The sequence below is a fragment of the Schistocerca piceifrons genome, chromosome 2, assembly GCF_021461385.2.
Source record: "Schistocerca piceifrons isolate TAMUIC-IGC-003096 chromosome 2, iqSchPice1.1, whole genome shotgun sequence".
NCBI classification, from domain to species: domain Eukaryota; kingdom Metazoa; phylum Arthropoda; class Insecta; order Orthoptera; family Acrididae; genus Schistocerca; species Schistocerca piceifrons.
The window spans coordinates 670,496,189-670,521,836 of NC_060139.1; the positions used below are offsets into that span (position 1 = coordinate 670,496,189).

Here is a 25,648-nt window from a genome sequence, read left to right on the forward strand (position 1 = left end):
CGAATTAGGTCGGGTGACGCTGAGGGAATTAGATTAGGAAATGTGACACTTAAAGTAGTAAAGGAGTTTTGCTATTTGGGGAGCAAAATAACTGATGATGGTCGAAGTAGAGAGGATATAAAATGTAGACTAGCAATGGCAAGGAAAGCGTTTCTGAAGAAGAGAAATTTGTTAACATGGAATATAGATTTAAGTGTCAGGAAGTCGTTTCTGAAAGTATTTGTATGGAGCGTAGCCATGTAGGGAAGTGAGACATGGACGATAAATAGTTTGGACAAGAAGAGAATAGAAGCTTTCGAAATGTGGTGCTACAGAAGAATGCTGAAGGTTAGATGGGTAGATCACATAACTAATGTGGAGGTATTGAATAGGATTGGGGAGAAGAGAAGTTTGTGGCACAACTTGACTAGAAGAAGGGTTCGGTTGGTAGGACATGTTCTGAGGCATCAAGCGATCACCAAGTTAGTATTGGAGGGCAGCGTGGAGGGTAAAAATCGTAGAGGGCGACCAAGAGATGAATACACTAAGCAGATTCAGAAGGATGTAGGCTGCAGTAGGTACTGGGAGATGAAGAAGCTTGCACAGGATAGAGTAGCATGGAGAGCTGCATCAAACCAGTCTCAAGACTGAAGACCACAACAACAACATATCTCTGACGTCGATCTGTTGTAGAATTGCTCGCGTATCATGTCGTTTCTGGAAACCCAGAATCTACTCTGTAGGAATCAACATGGATTCCGGAAACAGCGATCGTTTGAGACCCAACTCGCTTTATTTGTTCATGAGACCCAGAAAATATTAGATACAGGCTACCAGGCAGATGCTATTTTCCTTGACTTCCGGAAGGCGTTCGATACAGTTCCGCACTGTCGCCTGATAAACAAAGCAAGAGCTTACGGAATATCAGACCAGCTGTGTGGCTGGATTGAAGAGTTTTTAGCCAACAGAACACAGCATGTTGTTCTCAATGGAGAGGCGTCTACAGACGTTAAAGTATCCTCTGGCGTGCCACAGGGGAGTGTTATGGGAGGGACCATTGGTTTTCACAATATATGTAAATGACCAAGTAGATAGTGTCGGAAGTTCCATGCGGCTTTTCGCGGATGATGCTGTGTTATACAGAGAAGTTGCACCATTAGAAAATTGTAGCGAAATGCAAGAAGATCTGCAGCGGATAGGCACTTGGTGCAGGGAGTGGCAACTGACCCTTAACATAGACAAATGTAATGTATTGCGAATACATAGAAAGAAGGGTCCTTTATTGTATGGTTATATGACAGCGGAACAAACACTGGTAGCAGTTACTTCTGTAAAATATCTGGGAGTATGCGTGCGGAACGATTTGAAGTGGAATGATCATATAAAATTAATTGTTGGTAAGGTGGGTACCAGGTTGAGATTCATTGGGAGAGTCCTTAGAAAATGTAGTCCATCAACAAAGGAGGTGGCTTACAAAACACTCGTTCGACCTATACTTGAGTATTACTCATCAGTGTGGGATCCGTACCAGATCGGGTTGACGGAGGAGATAGAGAAGATCCTAATAAGAGCGGTGCGTTTCGTCACAGGGTTATTTGGTAAGCGTGATAGCGTTACGAGATGTTTAGCAAACTGAAGTGGCGGACTCTGCAAGAGAGGCGCTCTGCATCGCGGTGTAGCTTGCTGTCCAGGTTTCGAGAGGGTGCGTTTTTGGATGAGGTATCAAATGTATTGCTTCCTCCTACTTATACCTCCCGAGGAGATCACGAATGTAAAATTAGAGAGATTAGAGCGCGCACGGAGGCTTTCCGGCAGTCTTTCTTCCCGCGAACCATACGCGACTGGAACAGGAAAGGGAGGTAATGACAGTGGCACGTACAGTGCCCTCCGCCACCCACCGTTGGGTGGCTTGCGGAGTATAAATGTAGATGTACCTTCGTCTCTTATGCCTTCTCTTTCTGTCACTATGTTTCGTGCTATTCGTCTTCTAATGTGAGGAGGTTTGAAGCTATAAATTTTTCCAGTGCTTCAAGCTGCGTCGTCATCAGTTTCAGGTGCCCAAAGTTCATCCTCAGCATGTGTAGGTACTCCATCACTGTCCATATCAGGGGCGGATCCAAGGGGGGGAGGCGGGGGGTGAAATTGCCCCAAGGTCACGTAATGCTATATTTGTGGAGTAAGACGGCCGTTTTGGGAAGTCGTACCAAGGGCGCGGGGAGGGGGAGAGACTTAATGACCAACTCCCTTAAACTTAAATTTTCCGACTAAGCATAAGCGAAAAATGTAAAACAACAATCACAGAATCCGGAAGAAGACTTCATTAAAAACAATAATATTATTTGTAAAATTTTAAAAAATAAAGTATCTGAGTAGATTTCACTATTTTCAAAAGGTGGGCATAAAGTATCCCTTCCTTAGTATTGCGTGGGTTAAGAGCGCAATGGAAAATTCACTATCAACTGCAGAAGACAGAGCGAAGAGGTGGAAATAGTATACTGAAGGCCTCTACGAGCATGAGGACTTGTCTGACAACGTGACTGAACAACAAATGGGAGTCGATACGAAAGATGTTGGTGATCCTGTTTTATACTTAGAGTTTAATATAGCTTTGGTAGACTCAATAAAATAAGGGATAACGTATAGACAACACTTCTTCGGAATTATTAAAATCATTCGGTGACGTTGTAAGCACGCGACTATGCAAATTGGTGTTTACAATCTATGAGACTTGAGGCATACCATCAGACTTTCGAAAAATATCATCCGCACAATCTCGAATGTAGCAAGTGCAGATAGTGCGAGAACAATCGCCCACTCATCTTAATAGCTGACCCATCCAATTTGCTGACAAGAGTAATACACAGAAGATTAGAAAGGAAAATTGGTGATCTGTTAAATGACGATCAGTTTGGCTTTAGAAAAAGGTAAGGCCATCAGAGAGTTCTGACGTGATTGATAGTGAAAGCAAGACTTAAGAATAATGAAGACGCGTTCGTAGAGTTTTGTCTACTTAAAAAAAGTCGTTCGACGGTATAAAATGGTGCAAGAAGTGGGAAATTCTGAGAAAAATAGGAGTAAGTTGTAGGGAAAGACGGATAATATACGATATCTACAAGAACCAACAATAGTAATGGCAAACCAAGAAATAATTGCTCGGATTAAACCGAATGTAACACAGGGATATATTTCGTCCCTACAGTTCAATCTTTACAATGAAGAAGCAATGACAAAAATAAAGAAAATTTCAAGAGTGGGATTACAATTCAGTATGAACGATACCAATGATAAAATTCGCTGATGCCAATGCTACCCTCAGTGAAAGTAGAAAAGAATTAAAGGAGCTGCTGTAGAATGAACAGGCTAACGAGTATAGAATATGGGCTGAGAATGAAATAGAGAAAATAAATTAATGAAGAACAGCAGAAATGATATTAGCTGCAAACTTAAAATGAAAATCGAGAACCATGAAGCAGACGAAGTAAAGGAATTCTGCTACACGTGGAGCAAAAAACTTATGTTGGATGAAGCAAGGAGGACTTAAAAGGCAGACTAACACTGGAAAAAAGGCATTCCTTCTCAAGCGTAGTCTGCTAGTACCAAACATAGGCCTTAATATGAGGAAGAAATTTCTGAGAATGTACGTTCGGAGCACAGCATTCTATAGTAGTGAAAAATTGACTGTGGCAAAAACAGGAAAGAAGAGAATCGAAGCGTTTCAGATGTTGTGCGACAGAAGGATGTTAAAAATTAGACGGACTGATAAGATACGGCATGAGATGGTTCTCTGTATAATTAACGAAGAAAGGAACACGTGAAAAAAACTGACAAGAAGAAGGGACAGGGTGACAGGACATCTGTTGAGACATCAAGGAATAACTTCCGTGGTACTAGAGGGAGCTGTAAAGGGTAAAAACTGCAGGGAAAGACGGACTCGAATACATCCAACCAACAGTTGAGGAGGTAGGAGGCAAGTGCTAATCTGAGTGAAGAGGTTGAGACAAGACAGGAATTCGGGGCGAGCCGCATCGAACAGTTCCAAAGATTGAAGACCTTAAAAGAAAGAAGGAGCACGGTATCTACCTGTTCATGTGCGTCTATTGTTAGCAGGATAGACGTACTGATGGCATTGTGGCAAATATTGACCTAAGTGATCGTGGAATATAAATACAATTAAATTGATTCAACAATGGAAAGACATCTGGACCCACAAAATATCGATGAGATTCTACAGAGATTATGTCAAAACAGAAGATCATCGTAAATCGCTGGGGCCCCGAAGGTTACCAAGTGACTGGAAGAAAAGTGTAAATCATTCCCGTTTCCAAGAAAGGTGGTTAGAGAGATACAATTATAGGCCTCTGTCGTGGATGTTCATCCATTCTAGAATTATCGAGCATGTTGTATGCTCACAAATGTTTCGGAGAACGAAAATTTCCCCATAAAATTCAACACAGCTTCTGTTCTTTTCTAGTCTGAAATGCTTATCATCATTTCCACACAAAATGACACTCCAGACAAATACTTTCAGGAAAGACTTCCTAACACTTAAATTAATATTCGATGTTAACAAATTTCTCTTTTTCAGAAACGTTTTGCTTGCCCCAGCCAAACGACATTTTATATCTTCTCTACAGCAGTCTTGATCATTTATTTTGCTACCCAAAACAAAACTCATCTAATACCTTTAGTGTTTCATTTCCTGATCTATATCTACGTGACTTATCTGTGATTCACCCTTAAAATGCCGGGCAGAATGTCCTCCGAACCATGTTCAGAACATTTCTCTACCGTTCCACACTCTAGCAGGGTGGGAAAAATGTGCACTTAAATCACTCCTTACGAGCTCTGACTCCTCTTATTTTACTACGTCGATGCTTTCGCCTGTAGATTGGCGACAATAAAATATTTTCACGTTCAGAGGACAAAGCTGGTGATCGAAATTTTATGAAAAAATCTTATCGCTACCAAAAACAACCTTGTTTCAATGATAGCCTCCCCAACTACCTTACCATATCTCTGACACTTTCTCCCCTATTTCGTGATGATACAAAACGAGCTGCCTTTCTTGGAATTTTTTTGACCTCCTCCATCAAATCTATCTGGTAAGGATCCCATACCGCACAGCAGAGGACGGAAAAGCGCAGTGAAGACAGTCTCTTTAGAGGACCTGTTGCAACTTGTGTTCTACCAATAAAACGCAGCCTTTAGTTTGCCTTCCCAACAACATTCATTATTCATGTGATCGTTCCAACTTAAGTTGGATTGTAATTCCTAGATATTTCGTTGAACTGACAGCCTTTAAATTTGTATGATATACCGTGTAGCCGAAATTTAACGGATTTCCTTACGCACTCATATGGATGACGTCACGCTTTACCTTATCCACAGTCGATTACCACTTTTCGCACCATACAGATATAGTGTCTAAGTCATTTTGCATTTAGTTTCGGTATTCTAAAGGCTCTACTACACGGTAAATGGTAGCAGAATCTGCAAAAAAATCTAAGAGGGCTGCTCAGATTGTGTCCTAAATCGTTTATGTAGATTAGGAACGGCAGAGGTTCTATAACACTTTCTTGGGGAACGCCAGATATCACTTCTGTTTTCTCGATGACTGTGATTAGAAGTCTCTTGTGGGGAGCGGTGTCAAAAATCTCAGGGAAACAGAAATATGGAATCAAATTGTGATCGCTGCCGATAGCACTCATTACTTCGCGCATATAAAGAGCTAGTTGTGTTTCACAAGAACGATATTTTCTGAATCCGTGCTATGTGTCAATAGACCATTTCCTTCGAGGTAATTCACAATGATCGACTACAGTATACGTTCCAAAATTAGTCTATAAATCGACGTCAGTGATATGGGTCTGAAATTCCTATCTCCATTCTGGAGTATTGGTGTGACCTGTAGAACCTTCCAGTCTTTACTTACAGATCTTTCGATGTGGCACTGGTTGTATAGGATTGCTAAGTATGGGGCTATTGTATCAGAATATTCTGAAAAGAACCTGACTGGTATGCTATCTGGACCGGAAGGCTTGCCTGTGATTTAAGCAGCTTCACTACACCGAAGACATCTACTTCTAAGTCACTCATATTGGTTGTTGTTCTTGATTCGAATCCTGGAATATTTACCTCGTCTTCCTTGGTGAAAGAATTCCAGAAAACTATATTTAGTGACTCTGCTTAAGTAACGCTTCATCGGTAACATTACCGTTGCTACTGCACAGTGAAGGTGTTGATTGTGTCTTGCCGCTGGTGCACTTTATATATGACCAGAGTCTCTTTGGATTTTCTACCAGATTTCGAGCCATGGTATCGTTGTGGCATCTACTAATATCATCTCACATTGAAGTCCAGACAAGTTTCGAGGTTCAGTAATACGTCGCCAATTTTGCGGTTTTTGCGTTAGTTTAAATTGGCCGTGCTTTCTTCGTTGTTTTTGCACTATTTTCTGTATCGTGGGGATGAGTGCAATTCTTTGTTAATTTATTCGGTATAAATATCATAATCGCCCTTCGATGGTATTTCTTTGTGTTTAACCCATATCTGGTCTACACCTACGTGGTCTGAAAGGAGTAAAGATTTTCTCTTACAAAGCCATCAACCGAATTTTTATCTGCTTTGCTAAACAGATATATTTTGCGGTTATGTTTGGCGGATTTGGATTTTTCAGTGGTCAGTCTTGTTACAACGACCGTGTGCTCACTAATCCCTACATCCGTCATGATGCTCCCTACTTGCTCAGGATGATTTTTCGCTCAGAGGTCAAGCATGTTTCGCAACCGTTTATACTCCGAATGTGCTTATGAACTAATTGCTCAAAATAATTTTCGAAGAAAGCATTTAGTACAACGTCTGACGATGTTTTATGCCTACCACTGTCTTTGAGCATGTATTTTCAGCAACATAGCGAAGGTAAACTGAAGTCACCACCAACTACTATAATTGTATGGGTGGGGTATCTATTTGAAATGAGACTTAAATTTTCTTTCAACTGTTCAGCCACTGAATCATCTTAGTCTTGGGCGGGGGAGGGGGGAGGGGGGGAGGGGGGAGAGGGCGGTAAAATGAACGAATTATTGATCTATTCCGGTTGTCAAGTATAACCTCTACTCATACTAATTCAGATGAACTATATACTTCAATTTCGCTACATGCTAAAATACTTCTGACAACAACAAACAAACGGCCACCAGCCTTTGTAAAATTTCCCGCTGAACTTACCTCCGACTTCAGCCAGTCTTCGGTACCTATAACGGTTTGAACGTCAGTGCTTTCTTTTACTGCCTGGCGCTCTGGTTCTTTCCTAACAGCTACAGTTTACAGTACAGAATATTGCTATGTCTACCCCTGTCCTGTGTTTATCCTGTACCCCTCAGCCTGAAGCGCTTTCTGTACTTCCCCGAAGCCAAACCCTCAAAATCACTTAATTTAATTCGACTATATTCCATTATCCTTGTTTTGCTTTTGTTGTTGTTCATGTTATGTTCTCCTTTCAAGATACAGTCCATTCCTTTCAACTGCTCTTCGAAGCCCATTGCTGTCTCTGACAGAATTACGATGTCATCAAAAAACCTCACAGTTCACTGAACACTAATTCCCTGTCCAGTTCTTTCTTTCGTTTTCTTTACAGCTCGCTCAATGAACAAACAGACTGAATAACATTGGAGATAGGCTACAACCCCGTCTCACTCACTTCTCAGCCAATGCTTCCCTTTCACGCCCTTTCGACTCTTGTAACTGCCACCTAGTTTCCGTGTGAGTTGTAAATAACCTTTCTCTCCCTGTATTTTACCCCCGATACATTCAGAATTTCAAAGAGTGTATTCCAGTCTGCATTGTCAAAAGTTTGTCTAAGTCTGCAAATGCTACAAATATAGGTTTGCCTTTCTTCAACCTATCTTCTAAGAAACGTCTAGGGTCAATATTGCCTCACGTGTACATACATTTCTCTGGAACCCAAACTTCATTCCCGAGGTCGGTTTCTACGTTCCTCTAGGACAGATGTAAAGGTAATTACTGGAGTACCCTAACGAATAACTTTCAGATATTTGGCAACTGGAACAGATTTAGAACACTGAGTAACAATATTATGGAAACATGTGAAGCAATAAATTAAGTATTAAGAGATACGAGTTTGTTACACTTCCGCTTGTATATCGTGGGTAGACTTTTGATTTTTTTTTCTTTTTACGTCTTCCTGTGTAATACTTAGATGGGACACCTCTACCATTTTGGTACTGGTCAGCGACTTTCTTGTATTTGTCCTTATAATCGTTTTAGTTTCCACAATCGTGGAAACTAATTTTACGAAGGGATAAACTGCAACAAAAATTTAATTTAGATCAAAATTCGCGGCGAGACAGAACATTCGTACGGTCTCAAAGTCAGGCAGACAACTGACTTTTCTTTTGACAAACGCAATCGTACACGGTCAAACTTATTTGTCAAATCAGTCACCAACTAAAATTTCTCTGAAACATGTCAAACAAAGTCATTCATTGACAAACAACATAGCACACTGCCAAATTATTTGAAAAACACGAAAAGTTTGTCTAATTGCTTCATCTCTACGGGGACCTCAACAGGAACACCGGTGACAATAAGAAAGACACCGTACACTCCGCATTAGAAGCTGCTTAGAAAACTTGAAAACCGTCTTTCAGGGCAAGAAACACGAATACTCCACAGTCCCCTACGTGGTCATCACAGAGATCGCGCAGATAAAATTAGCCAAAAACCAGTTCGTACAATGCCTATGTGCATTCTTGCCTTGCTCCATGCGCGAATGGAAGGAGTAGAAATGCACCCTCGACCATGCATTTCCCAGCGATTCGCGGAATATAGCTAAGGATGTAATGCAGATGCAAGTGTGTTTGATGTATCTAGAGCAGTTACCCCGAAACTGGTCACCAGCATTCAGTTCTTGTGCCAGGAAAGCTAAACTTCTGAAATCGATTTACGGAAAGAAGGGGACTTACAGCTGAACGTCCCCTTAACATCAAGGTCTTTAGCGACGATTTACTACAACGTAGGTTAGATAAAGAAGCGCCTATTTTAAATTAACTGCGCCAGTCATTTTTAGAATTGTCGGAATTTGCTCGGTCACGTAATCTGAAGTGAAACAAGAAATTGTAAAATCTTCTTCGTTTGTATTCGAATAAGAGCTCAACATCAGTTTGGCAAAGTTTACGTTAAAACAGTTAAACTACGACAGTCGTTCGGTATAACCCTAAAGTAGATAACACGAGTAACTTAGTCGTATCGCCAGTAATGTTATACACTAACACATCTCTCATTCCACCTGGGACGTCTTGGGTATACAGTATGATTAATGTGCATGTTTATGATACCCTTTTCCAAGAATAATTTGTGATGCCTACATGCATTATTACACCGTACATCTCCTTGAAATATCTGTAACACCTCGCCCACGTTTCTCTGAGTCTGAATAAACTGATGAAGCGGACTCGATTCCAACGCCAGATTTTTCATTAACTGTATGCAAAATATTTTTATAAAACTGTTCCAGTCATCCTACATTGCCGCAGAGTTCGTTTCATTGTCTTTTGTCGCTTGCTTCTTTTGTGGCAGGATCGAATACGGTACGATTTATTGCTAAAGTGTAGCTGTTCTTCATTTTATAACTTGAGTCCTGCTTACGACGAAGCTACGTCTTCCGTAGCGGAATCTATAAACCGGTACTTTAATTTTTAGTCTCTTAAAAAGCAAAACGTACATCTTACTGCACATACAAATTTTCAGTTGCTTATCTCAGTCAACGAGTGTTATGGTTTAGAAGAAGACGTTTATTAGTTCCCCTTCTTTTTGACATATGCAAGTGCGTCCGCAGAAATTTATCCAGCGGGAGGTGAAACTACGAAACGGCTATTTCTGATATAAATGATTTATCCAGATCCATAAGAGTTCATGGAATATCCATGGAACTGATGTTTATCCCCACAATATTTGTTGTCTGATAAAATGTGATAAAAAAAAACTCTGTACTCAGATTTCAGGAGGGGGGGGGGGGGGGCGGAAGAAGGAGGGGGGGGGGTCACCCTCTAGTCCTTACTTGCCGACGCTTATGATCGTATAGAATTTTGCAGGCATCTCTACGTGTTTCTTTAGCTCTACGGCTGGTTATATGCTTTCGATACGATGATGATCCTTTTCATTGTTGGAACTTCTCTCCAGTGTATTATCTGTAATCCCCACACCGTTTCTTTAAAGAATCGAAGTCCGCGTATAAAACGGCTTCAAACGTCAGATTTCTTTACAAATGAGCTAATGTGTTAAATATTTGACGTTAAGCAGACAACCGAGAAAATGTTCGGAAAAGGTTGGAAATGAAGTTCAAAATTTTTTGGAAGTCACTAAATGTTGTCATTATGAAGCACTGGAAGATTATAATCTGGCTAATATGCGCTGTTGGTTTCGCACATCTCAGTGTTTATGACATAATTTCTCCTGAACTGTGTGTGGTAGTACAATGACACAATTTTGGAGGGACATTCGGTGATATATGTGGATACTGCCTGCCAGATGCGTTGCGTAAGTAATTAGTAGTGAAGAAGTAATAAATTAAAACATCATGCCTGATTCTGAAATCTTACAGAAAAAATGGAGTAAGCGGTAAACATTTTTCCTTTCATCATTCTGTGAGGGGTGTTAGCGATAAAACGTTTCGGAACTATTTGAAATTACATGTAAAGTTTTTTCGTGCTCTCGCTCTCAAATACTGGATAAATATATACTGGATATCTTGCGCGTCGTGAGCTAAGCCGCTTCAAGAGATATACACTGTTTCTAACAGTAATAATTATCTTGTTATGTAAGATCTTTACTCTTGATGAGTATATTATGACAGTATATTAAATTTTCAAATTTCGTCAGTAATTAAATGAAATAGTGAAAGTAAAATTTTTGTTACCCCTGGAAGGTGTCTGGTAGGCAACCGGAAACTGGGATATGAACTATGAACCACGGACGGGATTAGTCTGAAGGAATAGTATAGGTTTTGCAACGGTTGATTTAATGTTAACGGACTAATTTCGTAGACATAAGCAATGCCCTTTGCTGGAAGAATGTCACATTTGCAGAGAGAGCAGCGTATACTTTATTGGATTACAGACGTAGAAAGTTCGAGGGTTTGTTCAGTCGCATAATTCGAAATTTTTTTTCACGCAGATGCCTAAAGCGTATCTATTTATAGTATACGAATGAAGCGGCTGTTTTGGATCGTAGTGTTGTCTGTTAGTTTTTTTACGACGAACAGATAAATAATGATTCAGTCGTAGCATTAATCAAAACTTACAGCTACTCTCCAAATTTCAAGACAACACGAAATAAAAAATTTCTAATCGGTGGAATGCATGATTATATTATGATATTAATACTGTCTTCGATTTTATTCTTATATGTCCAGTCAATAAATTTTTAGTAATTATTTGTCCTGTAAAAGTGGAATAGAGATCAAAGGGATGGAAATATACGATTCCTACTATAAACAATCCCAATACAAATAACAATGTTAGTGCAATTATTAATTTCATTGGAATTTTCGTGTTTTTAAAAAAGATGGCATGTACGTCGCTATGTAAAGCTGATGACGTTAACTATGTACATTGGTAGCCAGTGACTGCGCACTGTGCCTCCTAGTCCTTGCATCCGAATTATTTTTCATTGCAATAAACACACGCAGAACGAAGAAATAAATGACAAACTTCGAAATCTGACAGAAAAATCTCGTAAAATCCAGCTGCTACTTCTTTTAAGCGTTCATTCGTGTCGTATTACAAAGTGAATTCGCCAGTGTTACAAGAAAATTGAGTATTGACCAACGGAGTATTTTCTTTTGTAGTAATTACAAGCATGTAATTACTGAAAGCCAACTTCAGAAACAGCGTACAAAATTAGTAATTACAAGCTTGTAATAATTAAAACGGAACTTCAAAAACAGTGTAGAAAAGTCATCGTAGCACTGCGACTACACTAATAAAGTATAATGCGTAATTTTGTGATCAGTTTTTGAAGTTGTACATAATACATTGTGTATGACAGAACGAAGAAGGTAAAAAAATGAAGGGGGCACCGGGTTTGAACCGAGGACCTCTCGTCGATCTGCAGTCGAATGCTCTACCACTTTTTTTTCTCTTTTTTTCTGATTCAACACGAATTGTATCCTACAATAGACTGAAGAACACATTTCAATATAGTGCCATTTGTAAGCTTACAAAATAGAACATAAATAGTAAACTGACAATAGCCTCTTCAGACCAGACAGAGACATAGAACCGAAAGGCAAACATATATATATTTGATTGTCTTAACTGGAATGACAGTTCTGTCATTTGATTCATAACCTTCCAAACTCAAAGTCATTTGGAGCACACGAACGGATAGCAAAAGATGCACAGGAACATAAATTAATGAAAACGTCATAATGCAGTTAATAACACCATTGAGAAGTCGGGAGTAGTCCTTGGAACTGGTATAACCCCTTATTCGTTGTGTATTTTGTTCGCTACATAGTCTTGCATGTGGTTTGTGTCCTTACCGGCATCGAGAATTACTCTACGCCTTGTTTTTGAAAAATTATGTCTAACATGTTAGCAAACATCTTCCTGAAATTTGGGTAACGTTTCATCTTCCAGCGTGCCGTTCTCATGTAAGCCTCGAAACTAATGAGATTATCTTCACTATTGTGGATGATGATATATGTCACAAACTGTCCTAACATCCACATCACGGTGTTGTTCTTGGTAGCGGGAAAATGTTTAGTGTCCGGCCAGAGCAGGATGTCGGTGCAGTGGCTGGCTGGGCTGCTGCGGGTAATCAGGCCCGGCCTCTGCTGCACCCATTTCCAGTTAATGAGATGACCGCCACAAGTGAAGCGATGGCGTAAGGTGTCGACCAGACCACAGCGGACGCATTTATCACTGTCACTTAAACCGATTCTATGCAACCTTTCATTTGTGGGTATAACATCGTTTACCACTTTATACCATGTGGACGCCACTTCAGCAGGGTGGACAGTTAAACCTATGTTGTCCCAAACTGCCTTCCAATGAACACTCGGGTATTTAAGTTCAATGGGATTCCGGGCTATTGGAGATGTCCATCTTTTTAATAACAGGTGCGTCGTCGGTAAATCCTGCATGAAATAATGTCCATCAATATAGCTTACTTCAAGAAAAAACTGCTTGACATGTCGTAGTTTGTAATGTATTTTACCTACATCAATGGGTGGATGCACATCGGTGGGTTGTAAGGTTCGGAAGAGCCAACTGGTTACGTTGAGAGGTTCCTTGTCCAACAAATGGGTTATTCGTTTAATATATAACGCAGTACACTTTCGGTTAATGTCAGGCATGTTTAGTCCGCCGGCCTGTCTGGAAGACGTCAGCGTGGTGTATATCACTTTGAATAGATGCCCTTGCCAGATAAATCTATTAGAGAGTTTCATCACGTGTTTGGCCCGCATCTTGGGGACTGGAAATAGTTGGGCCATATAATACGCTTTACTGAATATATAACTGCTGAGGAGTCGTATGCGTTGGAGGATGTTAACGGACCGCCAATTGTTTTCATAGATGGCACCTTGCATTTTATTGGTGACCTGCTTCCAATTTTTTGCATTCATTTTTAGCGGGTATTTGTCGATAATCATCCCCAGAGTGGTGTGGGTTTCGACACGCTTCGCCCAAGGTATAATAACTGCGTCGAATCCTCGAATGTTGACAAAGGTGCATTTACCGGCGTTGATTTTAGCACCGGAAGCACGATAGTACTCGTCTACCGCGGTCTTGAGGGTTGATACGTCTTCGTCGTTGCGCAATAACACTCCGACGTCGTCGGCGTAAGGACGAACCACGAAGGACGTCCCGGCGATGGAAAGGCCTGCTAGTTTGTCATGAATAGAGCGTAAGAGCGGCTCGAGCGATAAAACAAATAACATCATGGAGAGAGGGCTCCCCTGCGGCACTCCTCTTTGGACCTCGATGGGTTGAGTAAGCTGTCCATTTACGCTGATTCTGGTTGTAATGCCCGTGACGAAATGTTGCACGACATTTATAACCCGTTGCTCAAAACCACATCGCTGCAGTAGCTGTAGGAGGTACTCGTGGTGGACGCGATCAAAAGCCTTGCAAAAGTCGATAAACAGCAATGCGAGATTCACGTTAGTGACTGACGCTATGGCTATTACATCTCTATATTCCGAAAGGGGCGTCATAATAGCACGACCAGGGATGCATGATTGATGGTTGTGAATCACTTGCTTCATTAACGGAGACAATCTGCTGTTGAGTGCTCTGGCGAAGGTTTTGTAATCAAAATTGAGTAAAGTAATAGGTTGGAAGTTATCTAACGTTTTTCGGTGTTTGCTTTTTGATATCAATACAATTCGGCCTTCCTTCATTTCGGCCGGCACATCACTCCCTCGCATCACTTCATTGAGAACATCTGTAAGAGCGTGTCCGATTATGGGCCAGAAGCGCACATAAAATTCCCGTGACAAACCATCAGGGCCAGGGGATTTATTCGATGGCGAGCCAGAAATCAGTTCAAGGACTTCGTCTGGAGCAAAATCGTGTACGACCGCCGAGTTGTCCGCAGGCGTGACTACGGTGGGCAGAGCACGCAGAAATCGCCGCCGTCATCACCATATGTATCGCATTGCGAGTACAGATCCGTGAAGTACCGATATACTGCAGTAAGAGTATCACTCTGTCGGGTCAAACGGAGTCCATCATCAGTGTCCAGCTCCCCGATAAAAGCTCGCTTGCAATGGGCACGATGTTTTATGAGGTGATACAGCGATGTAAGTTCGTCCTCTTGAAGCGATTTTGCTTTAGATCTGATCTGCAGTCCTTCAAGCTGCGTTCGCTTTATGCCTATAAGCTTCGCCTTTATTTGTTTGATGGTCGTCAGCTGTGTGTTGGTTGGTGTCGTAGTTGCATACAACTCTCGCAGAACTGTCTGGTAAAAATCAATCGTGCGTTTGACATCTTGCGCCCGTTGCCAACTGTAGTTTCTTAAGGATAATCGCAGTTTCCGTTTGACCACAGCATTCCACCAGGCTATCATGCTCGGATATCTGCAGCATTGCTTGAGACAATCCGCCCATGTCGTGGAGATGACATCTTGTAGCAAGGCATCGGCGAGAATAGAAACATTTAGGCTCCACGGAATCCTATGCCATTTAGTATGCTGTTTGGCCAGATTTATCATGACACAGAGGGCGCAGTGGTCGGAGAAGCTAGCCGGAATGACATCGGCGTCCAGAACATGTTAGCAAATGTTATCAGAGATGTACAAACGGTCTAGACGGCTACATGCGGTGGTGGTCAGGTACGTGTACTTTACCAGGGTAGGAAATTTTAGTTCCCACGCATCCTTCAGCTGCAGGTGACGCACCAGATCATGTAGTTCCCTACAGTAATTAAAGTTTGGCGACTGGTCTTTCCTGTGGATCACACTGTTGAAATCACCACTAATTATCAACTGGGTTGGGTTGCGGCGTAGCAAGTATATGATGTCTTGTTTAAAAAAGCTAGCTCTTTCTGATTTTAAGGTCGTTCCAGATAGAGCATAGATATTGACGAGGGTGACGTCAAAAATTAGGCAAGCTATGCCTCTACCGGAGTCCAACATTTCGATATTGCTCACTGGGATTCCGTCTCGTGATAGAATGGCCGTACCTGTACCCCCGTCCGCCACGGTGTTTACAATTGTTGCAAATCCTGATACTTGAAAACTTAAGATAGACACTTCCTGTAACAGAACTATATCAGCTTCGGACTCATAGATAAACTGCCGTAGCATTGCTAATTTTAAATCTGTCCTAACTCTATTAATGTTCAGGGACAAAAACTTATAAGCTTGACTCATGATCGTCCGAGACTTGTGGGTGATGGGAAGCGTAGGAAGCCCAGTCCATCTCACCGTCGGACTTCGAACCTACATCCGCAGGTTTTGTACCAGTTTTTGCGCTGACTTTACTTTTTGAGTTACTTCCAGCCACGGCGTCCTTTGGTTTAAGTCGCAAAGTCGTCCGAAGTCTCATTGAAGACGGCGGAGTCGGAGAGTCATGGCTGTAAGCAGTATGTGAAAGTCCTTGCTTCGGAACGGGTGACGGCAAGTCCGAAGACGCGGCTTCAGTAGGCTCACTGTGTTTGTTTGGAGCCGCACTGGCTGTTTGTATACAGCTGTCCAGGTCCTCGTGTTGTTTGGAAGCAGTTTCGAGGTGGCGGCTGTTTATGTTATGCTCTACACCGCGTGCTTCATCCGCTGTGTTCACGAGTTGCAGTTGACTGACTGCCGCCTGTTGTGTGTTGGACACCTGCGGCGAGTCGGCAAGCGGCATCGGAACGGATTGCTGTAAACACTCGGCTGCACTCGTATTGACAGATTCTGCGTCGGGTGGTTGAATGGGAATTTGGCGGGTCGTAACTGAGCCATCCGACACATGCGTGTCCTGTGTGGAGGCCCGTGGCTCCGCGTCATCGGTTTGATTTTTTACTACCTGGTCGCCGGAACCACCACCATCACTAGTACGTCGTTGTTTGTTACCGACAGATAATGCAACACCGGTGGCTAAGGGGTGACCGGCCACGGGTTTTTGAGGCAAGGGTGGGAAGTTGCTGTTACCGAGATCGTTGTCCTCTGACACAGATGCACTCGGTTGGGAGTCAGTCACAGAAGGCGTCTGATTTTGAGTTAGGACATCAGCCAATGTTAATCTCTGTCTTTGTTGCAGATTGTTTCGAAGTACGACAACTCGCCGTGGGCAATCCTCTCGTAGATGGCCACTCGTGTTACAGATAAAACAAGTGCCTACTTGCCCCTCGTAAATGACATGAGCCTTATAACCACAAACCATTGTGTAGGATGGGATATTGACTTTAACGGCCATGTCAACTGAGCGAACCCCACTATAACATTGGAGTTTGTGACGGCTCGACCATTTTTCGTTTCTAATCTGTCGGATGTCAGCGTATTTGGCGAGGACATCTCTAAGAAAAGACTTATCAATCTCAGGTGGCAAATTGAACACTCGCACTTGTTTATACTCAATGTCAGCGTTAGTTATTGAAACTGTACTCACCGACTGATCACGATGTCGGAACTCTGCTTTCCCAACAGTATTCACCAAAATTTTCTCCAGTTGTATCTGGTCTAAAAACTTCACAAAGAAACAGTATTCCGCCATGTCATAATATGCTGTGTGGACCTGATCGGATGTGATGCCAATAATATCTACTATCCAGTCATGGATTTCTAGAGAACTCGGTTGCACATTCCTGGTAGATTTCTCAAATGCAAAACACAGGGTATTCTTACGAGGTACACTGGGAGCCATAACTGCACTATATGAGCGGTCGGGACCGCTGTGAGTGAATTAAGAAGCTTGTGTACGACGGTAGTGAAGAAGCACTGAGAATATCACAGTGCAAGAATTATTATAAACACGGCTTGCGGCGCTACAACTACGCGAAAGTACCGACACGTCCGATCGCTGTCGCGTCCCAAGCGGAACTGACTTTTTTTTGTGATCGGTCTTTGAAGTTGTACATAAAACATTGTATATGACAGAACGAAGAAGGTAAAAAAAAATGAAGGGGGCACCCGGGTTTGAACCGGGGACCTCTCGATCTGCAGTCGAATGCTCTACCACTGAGCTATACCCCCACATCCAATGAAGTGGCTTAGTATGTATAAGTCTCAAATTATACCGGCACCAGTTTAAATTTAGTGCCACAGAATGTTGCAGTAGTACGGAAACTATACGGATAGTGTTTTGGAAGCGTCTTGATCGTTTTTAGTACCTACGCATACGCAAAATCACTGCTGTCTGGTCCCACCTTATATCGAGATGGTATGGTATCAGTAGTCTTAAAAGCGTAAGATTACTATTTTCATCTACGGAAGTAATCGTTTTTCAGTCAACTTTGCAAGACGAATGTAGAAACAAGCACGTTTCACATTATGAATATTAAAATGAAGTAGACGTTAACTGTCTCTGGAGTTTGAAAATGCTATACGTGTATTGAATCTCGGAGTGACTATAGTTTGCCGCTGCGCCAGCATGAAAATGATTGGCATATTATAGTGATGTTTGCGTTTCCAATGTTTTGCTTATTTGTAGTAATGAGTGTGAACTTCGCTAATTCAGTTTAATGCAAATCAATGAGTAGAAGGTCATAGACCTTGAAAGCAATTACTACGATTACTGATTATAATGTTAATTATATTAATTTACGACTGTATTTGACATGTTTCCCAGAAAATGATTAATAAGCTAGGTAATACACTTGCAAAATATTTAGAAAAGATATTTTTATTCATATGCTAACATCATTTAGTACTGAATCTCACATGTCTGAAGTAGGAAATCAGAACTGAGAACACTGTTGGTTATAAACAAAAATAACCAGTTATAAGGAGCCTTTGACTAATCTTCCTCGAAAGTAATAATGTAGACAACAAATTTTAATGCTTCGGAGAGTGTACACGGTACCGAAAATGGCATTCTGCGTAAACAAACAATGCTCTAGGAAGCGTTGTGCTTATCTGTTGCTCACGTTAAGACGACTGTGACGGGGAATTTGATTCCTCTACTGTTCGGAAACGCTTCTTAGCCACCCTCACACAACACTCGAAGAATAAAGAAAGTCGAGACGTCACACAAGAGCAGCTTTTTTACCGCCCCCATTTGATTGGTAGAGCACCAGCGTGCTCACTGTTACGGAAAGCAGAGCGACTCATTAGCAAATGAAGCCAGTTAGTGAGTGCTCCATAATCGAATGTCTGGTGTTACATTATCTGAAGAGAAGATGGTTAACTACCATCGCATTGTCTCACTACAGTCAGCTGCACAGTGCTACACCTGGCCAAAAGAGAAGTTTTGCAGAGTCACGGAAACCACTTCTGCAAGCTTATGATAATTATGTGATGAATAAAAACTCAGTACTCCGCATCTGGAGGGAGGGGGTGGGTGTGGGGTGGGAGCTGCTGTCAAGCGACCCATCTATCCCTTCCCTAGGCTTGCCATCCGCACCGATATATCGGTATCGTCATCATTATGGGCCTTCTTGTTCCGACACCTCGGTAACACCCAATTTTGTCCCCATTTTGCAAAATACTGTTACGAGCTTGGCTCAACAAGGTCTCTACAGGGAAGGTCCGGACACCAATGTTCCTTACGGAGCCGCCATATTAGGGCTAGAGCAGACGACACAGTGTTATGTCGCTCGAGAACAGAGCGGTTGCTTCCAGAAATAATTACCGTTCCGAAAACAGTTTGCCTATCTTTTGTGTCGGAAATTATACATTTAAGTTTAAAAATTAAATGCTGACTATGTGTAAGATCAATATTGCTCATTTCGTTTGAGTAAAACGGTATGCTTTCATAAATGTTTGTACCTGATTGTGGATGTTTAGAAGAAACTAGTTTGGGTGGATTTGGGACGTCAAATTTCGTTGGAATGGCATTCCATTTTGGCTGTCTTCTTTCATCAGCTCTCCTTACTTGAACAGTGAATCCTCAAAGTGAAGCTTTAAAAAAAATCGATACGATATTTAAGCTGTAATTCTTGTAACCGTTAATTTACTTACTTCACGCAACTTGGACTACAATTCCGTGCAGCACAGTAACCCTTTTCTAAATAAACACACTTTCTAGCGACAAATACTACACCCAGTTCAAAAACAATCTGCTACAGTCGCGTCATAGGCTAGACCCAACATGGCCGCGATCGCAAAGAATCATGGTAGCATGACCAGACCTGTTCTCTATAGACCTTAGGCTCAAGTACTGCAGTAACGCCAACAGTTAGCGGGTTAGCCGGTTAGCACAATTTGTAAATGCAGTCTCAGTTAGTGTTATTTTGTCAACAGATGGCGTTGTCTGTTGCGTATCCAGTATCGACGATCGAGCAGGAGCGCTATCATTCGGAAAAATACCAGACTTTTCCAGTGGTACGGGGCAGGAGCAATTTAAGCAGCACCTCGCGGAAGAATCGGGCAGTTCTCATTTGAATGGCGATCTAATAATACGATTCTTTCTAAACGTTATACGAACGAGTGCAAGTCAGTAATGTTCTAGTGTTTACTGCGGATATATAGGGCGGTACTTCGATGATTGAAGTGTAATTGTCGACTGTTTACCGCCTAATAAACTTATCGTAATTTACGAAAATGCAGAATGATGGAAACAGAAAGTGTCATTTTTGGTATGATTACACAAAACAGTGGTTTTTTGCCAAGAAGGGACTTAACGTATCAGGAAGCGTTGTGTGAGATTTGTCGCTGTTTCGTATCAGTAACTCACTGAGGTTAAGGCAGATATGCGGCATCACATTTCCACGAAGAATCATACAAACAGATTCGAAGCTGCATCGATATCAAAGCTTTTTCCTACATTTATAATTAAAGAAGGTACCCAGGAAGAACTGGTCGTTGCTGCTACAGATCTAGCAACAGGTCATAAAGTTGTCAGGCATCATCAATCCTTCAGTTCTTTTGACGATACAGTCACACTCAATGCCGCAATGTATCCTGACTCCAAAGTCACCGCAAAGCAGTCTACAGAAAGAACCAAAGCTACAGGGATTCTTAAATATATTCTCGCGGCACACTCCGTGTACGAATGCATAAGACAATTGTATGAAGTTTCATTTTACTGTATAGACAACGACGCATCGAACGACAATCCCAAATGGTGTTTCCTTGAGTTCCAATACTCGAGTCCGACAGCTGCTGAGGCACATAAAGGTTAGGAATCGCAGAGAAAATAGCGTCGATGTGTGGTTTTCATGTGTAATAAACGGATTCCTATACTCTGCACAAGAAAAACAGATCTAAACACTCTATATCAACTTTTCACGTCAGACGTGCGACTATTAAGCTTGAAGCCCTAATTTGAATATACTGCTGCCATGTGCAAGTGCACCTTGTATCAGCGGCCGATATTCAGGTTATCGCGACGCAGGCCTTATCTTCATTCTCACACTGCTGCCACCAGCTGGACAGCGGCTTGACGTCTAGTGTAAGATTATTACGAAAGGAGTCTTGAGGCTGCAGCAAAAATAGATGAACTGTAAGTTGTTGGTTGAATATCCACCATTCTTTTGCCGTTTGGCCTATTACAATTAAGTACCCCGAAAGAGTAAAATAATTTTTAATAGCACACTGGTCATTAAACCTGCAACACAATGAAGGCGTTAATTCTGCAGCACAATGAAAGTGATGTACAAATAAGGAAAGATTAAGCGGGGGTTTTGTCACATTCCGTAATCTCATCTGAATATTAGTTGATGAATTTTTTTTCGGGTTATCAGCCGAGTCGGGGCATCTTGTTGACGCAACACCTCGACGACCTTCGCCCGAAGATGGCGAGTAGAAAACTCGTTGAAACGTTGCGACTGCGCGACGGCACGCCTCGGCTAATGACTGGAGAAGATTTCCTCAGCGAAGTACGCCCAGAATGCCTGGATCCCTTGAATATTAGTTGTTTGTGAGGAGGTTGTGTTAATGCACAGTGTAAGAAGCAGAAGCGTCTACCAGAATTTGACAGAAATCTTACAGTAACAGGAGCGCAACCTATAGAGACTGCCGTTTATCGTTCTTTGTTTTCGGGGTCTCACGACAGTCATGCGAATATAGAATCCACGCAAGATCACACTACCTCGTCCACCAGCACTCTAGAGAACAGGTATTTGGTTCACTAGGTCTGAACTCGAATCAGGAACGGTATTGGCTGGTTATAATTAAACCGACGGTGTTCCGAGTGCTGCGATGTGGGCTGTATACATGCAGCGCGGTAGGAGTCAGAAGGTGAAGTGTTTCCTGCTTTGAAGGCACTATGCTGATTGTCGCTTGGGGACGTGTGTTGATTTCATTTTTTAAGTGACTGTTGGTGTACAGGGTTAAGGAGGTTGAAGTTTCCTGTATGAAACACAATGGCTATTGAGAGAAGGAGCGTACACTTCTGGTAAAGTTGTTTCATCAGAACAGCAGCAATTGCGGGCATTGCGGAAACATCACCGACATAAACAATTCGAAGAGACCCCATCTCGATTAATGGGCCAAAGAATATGATCAAGAAATCTGAAAAAACAAATGAAGTAGGTTGTGCAGCCAGGGAGAGGGAGGCAGCCCATTCTCATGACTGTAGCTATAGCTTACCTTACAGCCAGTGCTCAAGCTGTATCACGGGAACTGGCTGTCACCTGGCCATCAATTAATAACATTTCGTGGTGCATTTTACAGTAGTATCCCTACAAGATTTAGAAAGTGTATCAAATGAAGCCCTAAGATTTTGGCACGCATGGAAATCGGTGAAATGCGGCTGGGGAATATTGTTTGGGCGGTCGAGGTACATTTTAGTCTGCGCGGTGCCGTGAATGCACAGAACTCTCATATACGGCGTTCTAGTTCACCACATGTGCAGGAGCGTCCACTGCACTCTGCTTATGTAATTGTAGAGTGGTTTCACAAGCTCCTTCATTCCCGGTTCGTTTTTCTCAAAAGAGATGACATCTCACATTCCTGTTAGGTACCCAGTGACATCTGCACCTTATGAGGCATACCTTGTGCAACACGTGATTCCAGCTTTGCAAGAACGCAACTGTGTCCGCTACACTATTTTCATGCACGATCCTGCGACACCACATGTCGCGTTCCAGGTGAAGGATTTGCTTCGAGAAGTCTTCGATAAAGACTGCGTCATCTCTAGGCAATTTCGACTGCATCATCTAGAGGCAACTTCAAGATGTCTGGCTCCCCTGACCTAAATCCATGTAACTTTTGGTTGTGGGAATATCCGAAAGATTGTGTCTGTCACGGACTTATCCAGACTATTCCTGATCTGAAGGCTACCATACAATGACATACAGATCTGATTACAACGGATATTCTGCGAGAAACTGTCGACCATGCCGTGTCACAGTTTCAGCATGTTACTGAATCGGGAGACCACATTGGACGCGTCTTGTAACACGTGACTATATCCTGATAAACGTGCCAGAACCACTGTTCTTGTGTGATTGTTCCTCTCCTTTTCCTGTACGCACACCACATTCTGGCTGCTTACAGCGCCATATTGTCCACTGGTAGCAGAAAATGTAACTATTATTTTTTCAGCCTACTGTCTGAGCATACCGATTAACGAACATACCTACGATGTTTCAACGTCCTGCGATGTATGCAGCCTGCACTGCATGACACCGAACACGGTCAGTTAAATTATACCCAGCTGGCACTTGTTTGCGCGCATCAAGACAAGTAAGTATCTACACAGTGTGTGCAACGGCGTCTGAAGTAAGACCAACTGTCAGTACTGCCATCATTGTTGCGACTTTCCATAACCAGTCAGCAGTGAGGCGCGACAACAATAGTGCGCCCAGCGACAGCAATGGACGTAGGAGAGGCACCACGTCTCCTTTCCGGACGAGTCCTGGTTCTGGGTATGGAATTACGATGGACGTATCCGCCTGCGGAGGCTCCGAGGAAAACGCTCGTTGCCATGCCGCATTCGTCATCGTCATACTGGCTCAGCATCTGACGTCGTGGTATGGGGTGTGTAACGAGTAATGCTATTTGTGGTGTTATGACTTAGTGGTGTCTTACTCCTTACTAATCGCTGGGTTCTGAAATTTTCTAAGATGACCTCACTTTTTCTCTGATGGTGGTATTGTCTTGCTATTTAACGTCAACAATGCCCAAGCGCAACTGGTCACGCGTAGTTTTAGGACATTTTCACACGAACGAATTTTTGGTCAAAATCGACTACTTGAGGCTCGTGCACTTTCCGTGCTTGCGTGTAAATCAGCAACCAAGCACGACGCGTGTGTGTCTATGATGTCAGTGATCTATAGATAGCGCTAAGTGTGGAGTTGTAAATTTTCGAGTAAACCATACACTGCGCATGCGTAGAAACAAGTGACTGTGGCGACGTCTGCTAAGATCGGATGTTAACCTGTACTGGCCGAGCTCACACCTGTTACAGAAACGGCTTACCTGTCTTCTTAATCTTTATTGTATTGTTTGCTTTGTTTTCGTGACACAATGAAAAGTTACACAAGGTCCTGCTATTTTTCCTAATAGTCTCCTCCCACAAGAGAGACGAAATATCTAGAACGCAAGTGGTATCTAGGTGTTACAGAGAAGAACCCCTACACTATGCATGAATAAGAAAGTAATGTTTCAATGAAAAATCATTTCAGCAGTGAAAAGGACAGACTTATTTGACGAGAAAAATAATTTTGATGTATTTGACACTTAGCAAGAAAACAAGATGCAAAGGATAAAGGACAAAGAGGCGTTATTTACTGCATTCCAGATATTGTTTGGTGTATTTTCAAGTATATATTTTCTCGTGCAAATAAACGTATACGTTCTGTAAAGTCTAAATGACACTATCGCAATTTTTTCAGTTCTCAGGATTGTAAGGAATTTGGCACACGAAGTTTGATAAGAACATCCTCTATGAATTCTACTTTGGTCATTAATAAACTCTATTATCATTGCTTGTTCCTACATTTTGTAACTATACTTCCATTTTTTGTAAAAAGGATAGTCCCTCATAACTCCACTTTCACCATTAACCCATTTCTGCCTAGCGTAACAACCTGTCATTGTTTTCTCTCGTTGGCAACAATGCCTGCTTTGGAGTGGCTATTGTTGTATGGCTTTCAGATAAGGAGGCTTTGTTGTTCATGTTTAGGTAGGTTTCAGTCAGTTGCAAGCATTAAGTGTTCAGTGACTGGTGCTTCAAGTACAGAAGACTTTTCTGAGTGAGATTATGTCTTGGAATAAGAAGTAAGTATCATTTTTTATCGCAAATTATAATGCAGTTTGTTTAAATTATGGTTGATTATAATGCTAAAAATACTGAAATTTATGTTAATGGTTATCTGCAAAATGCAATTCTTATTTTTGTGGCTCCAAATACAGATTTAATTTTGTGTTACGTATATGTCACACTAGGCAAAACAGTGAAAATAACGATTCGTTCTCTTTAGAGTTCTATCTCTCCATGAGCTCCTGGCTATTCTTGAAGGGGAGGAAGAAGCTGCAACAGATATATTAATTGAACCTCCTGAAGCTAATGTGTATTCGGATGAAGATTCTGAGGAAGAAGATGGGAGAGGAAATGTCGATAATCTTGGACCAAGGCAACTCCAGACTGGTGCAGAAGTGGTTTTATCAAGTAAAAACAGGTTAGGTAGTGAACATGAGATTAATTTCTCTCCTGATGGTAAACCAGATGAACAGGAAAAGTCACAGATCTTAAAAACTATAACCAGAGATTGGAAAAAAATATCTGCGTAGTGTTAGTTCTGTATTTCCTGAGAGTGATTATAGTAAATACAGAAACTTGTCTCCAGTTCAGTGCTTCGAATTATTTTCGAACGACGAAGTAATTGAATTTCTTCTCACTGAACCGACGAAGTATGCTTTGTTCAAGAACTGCTCAGATCCAAAAATAACATATGAAGAGATAAAAGGTTTTCTAGGAATTCTAATTCTTCCTGGCTATAATCCTTTACCTAGCAGAAGATATTACTGGGATTCTGGAGTGGACACGAGAAATGAAATGGTCCACAGCACGATGAGAAGGGACAGGTTTGAAACAATTATGAGATTCATTCACTCGTGT

The 25,648-nt window shown here is 41.9% G+C and overlaps 1 protein-coding gene and 1 non-coding gene across 2 annotated transcripts in view; both read right to left on the minus strand.

Annotated features, from left to right (window-relative positions):
- LOC124776479 (platelet glycoprotein V-like) overlaps positions 1-25,648 on the minus strand; it is a 127,729-nt gene that overhangs the window by 9,012 nt on the left and 93,069 nt on the right. The window lies entirely within an intron of this gene.
- On the minus strand, positions 17,605-17,676 carry Trnac-gca. The gene has a single exon. It is a non-coding gene; the product is annotated as a tRNA-Cys (tRNA).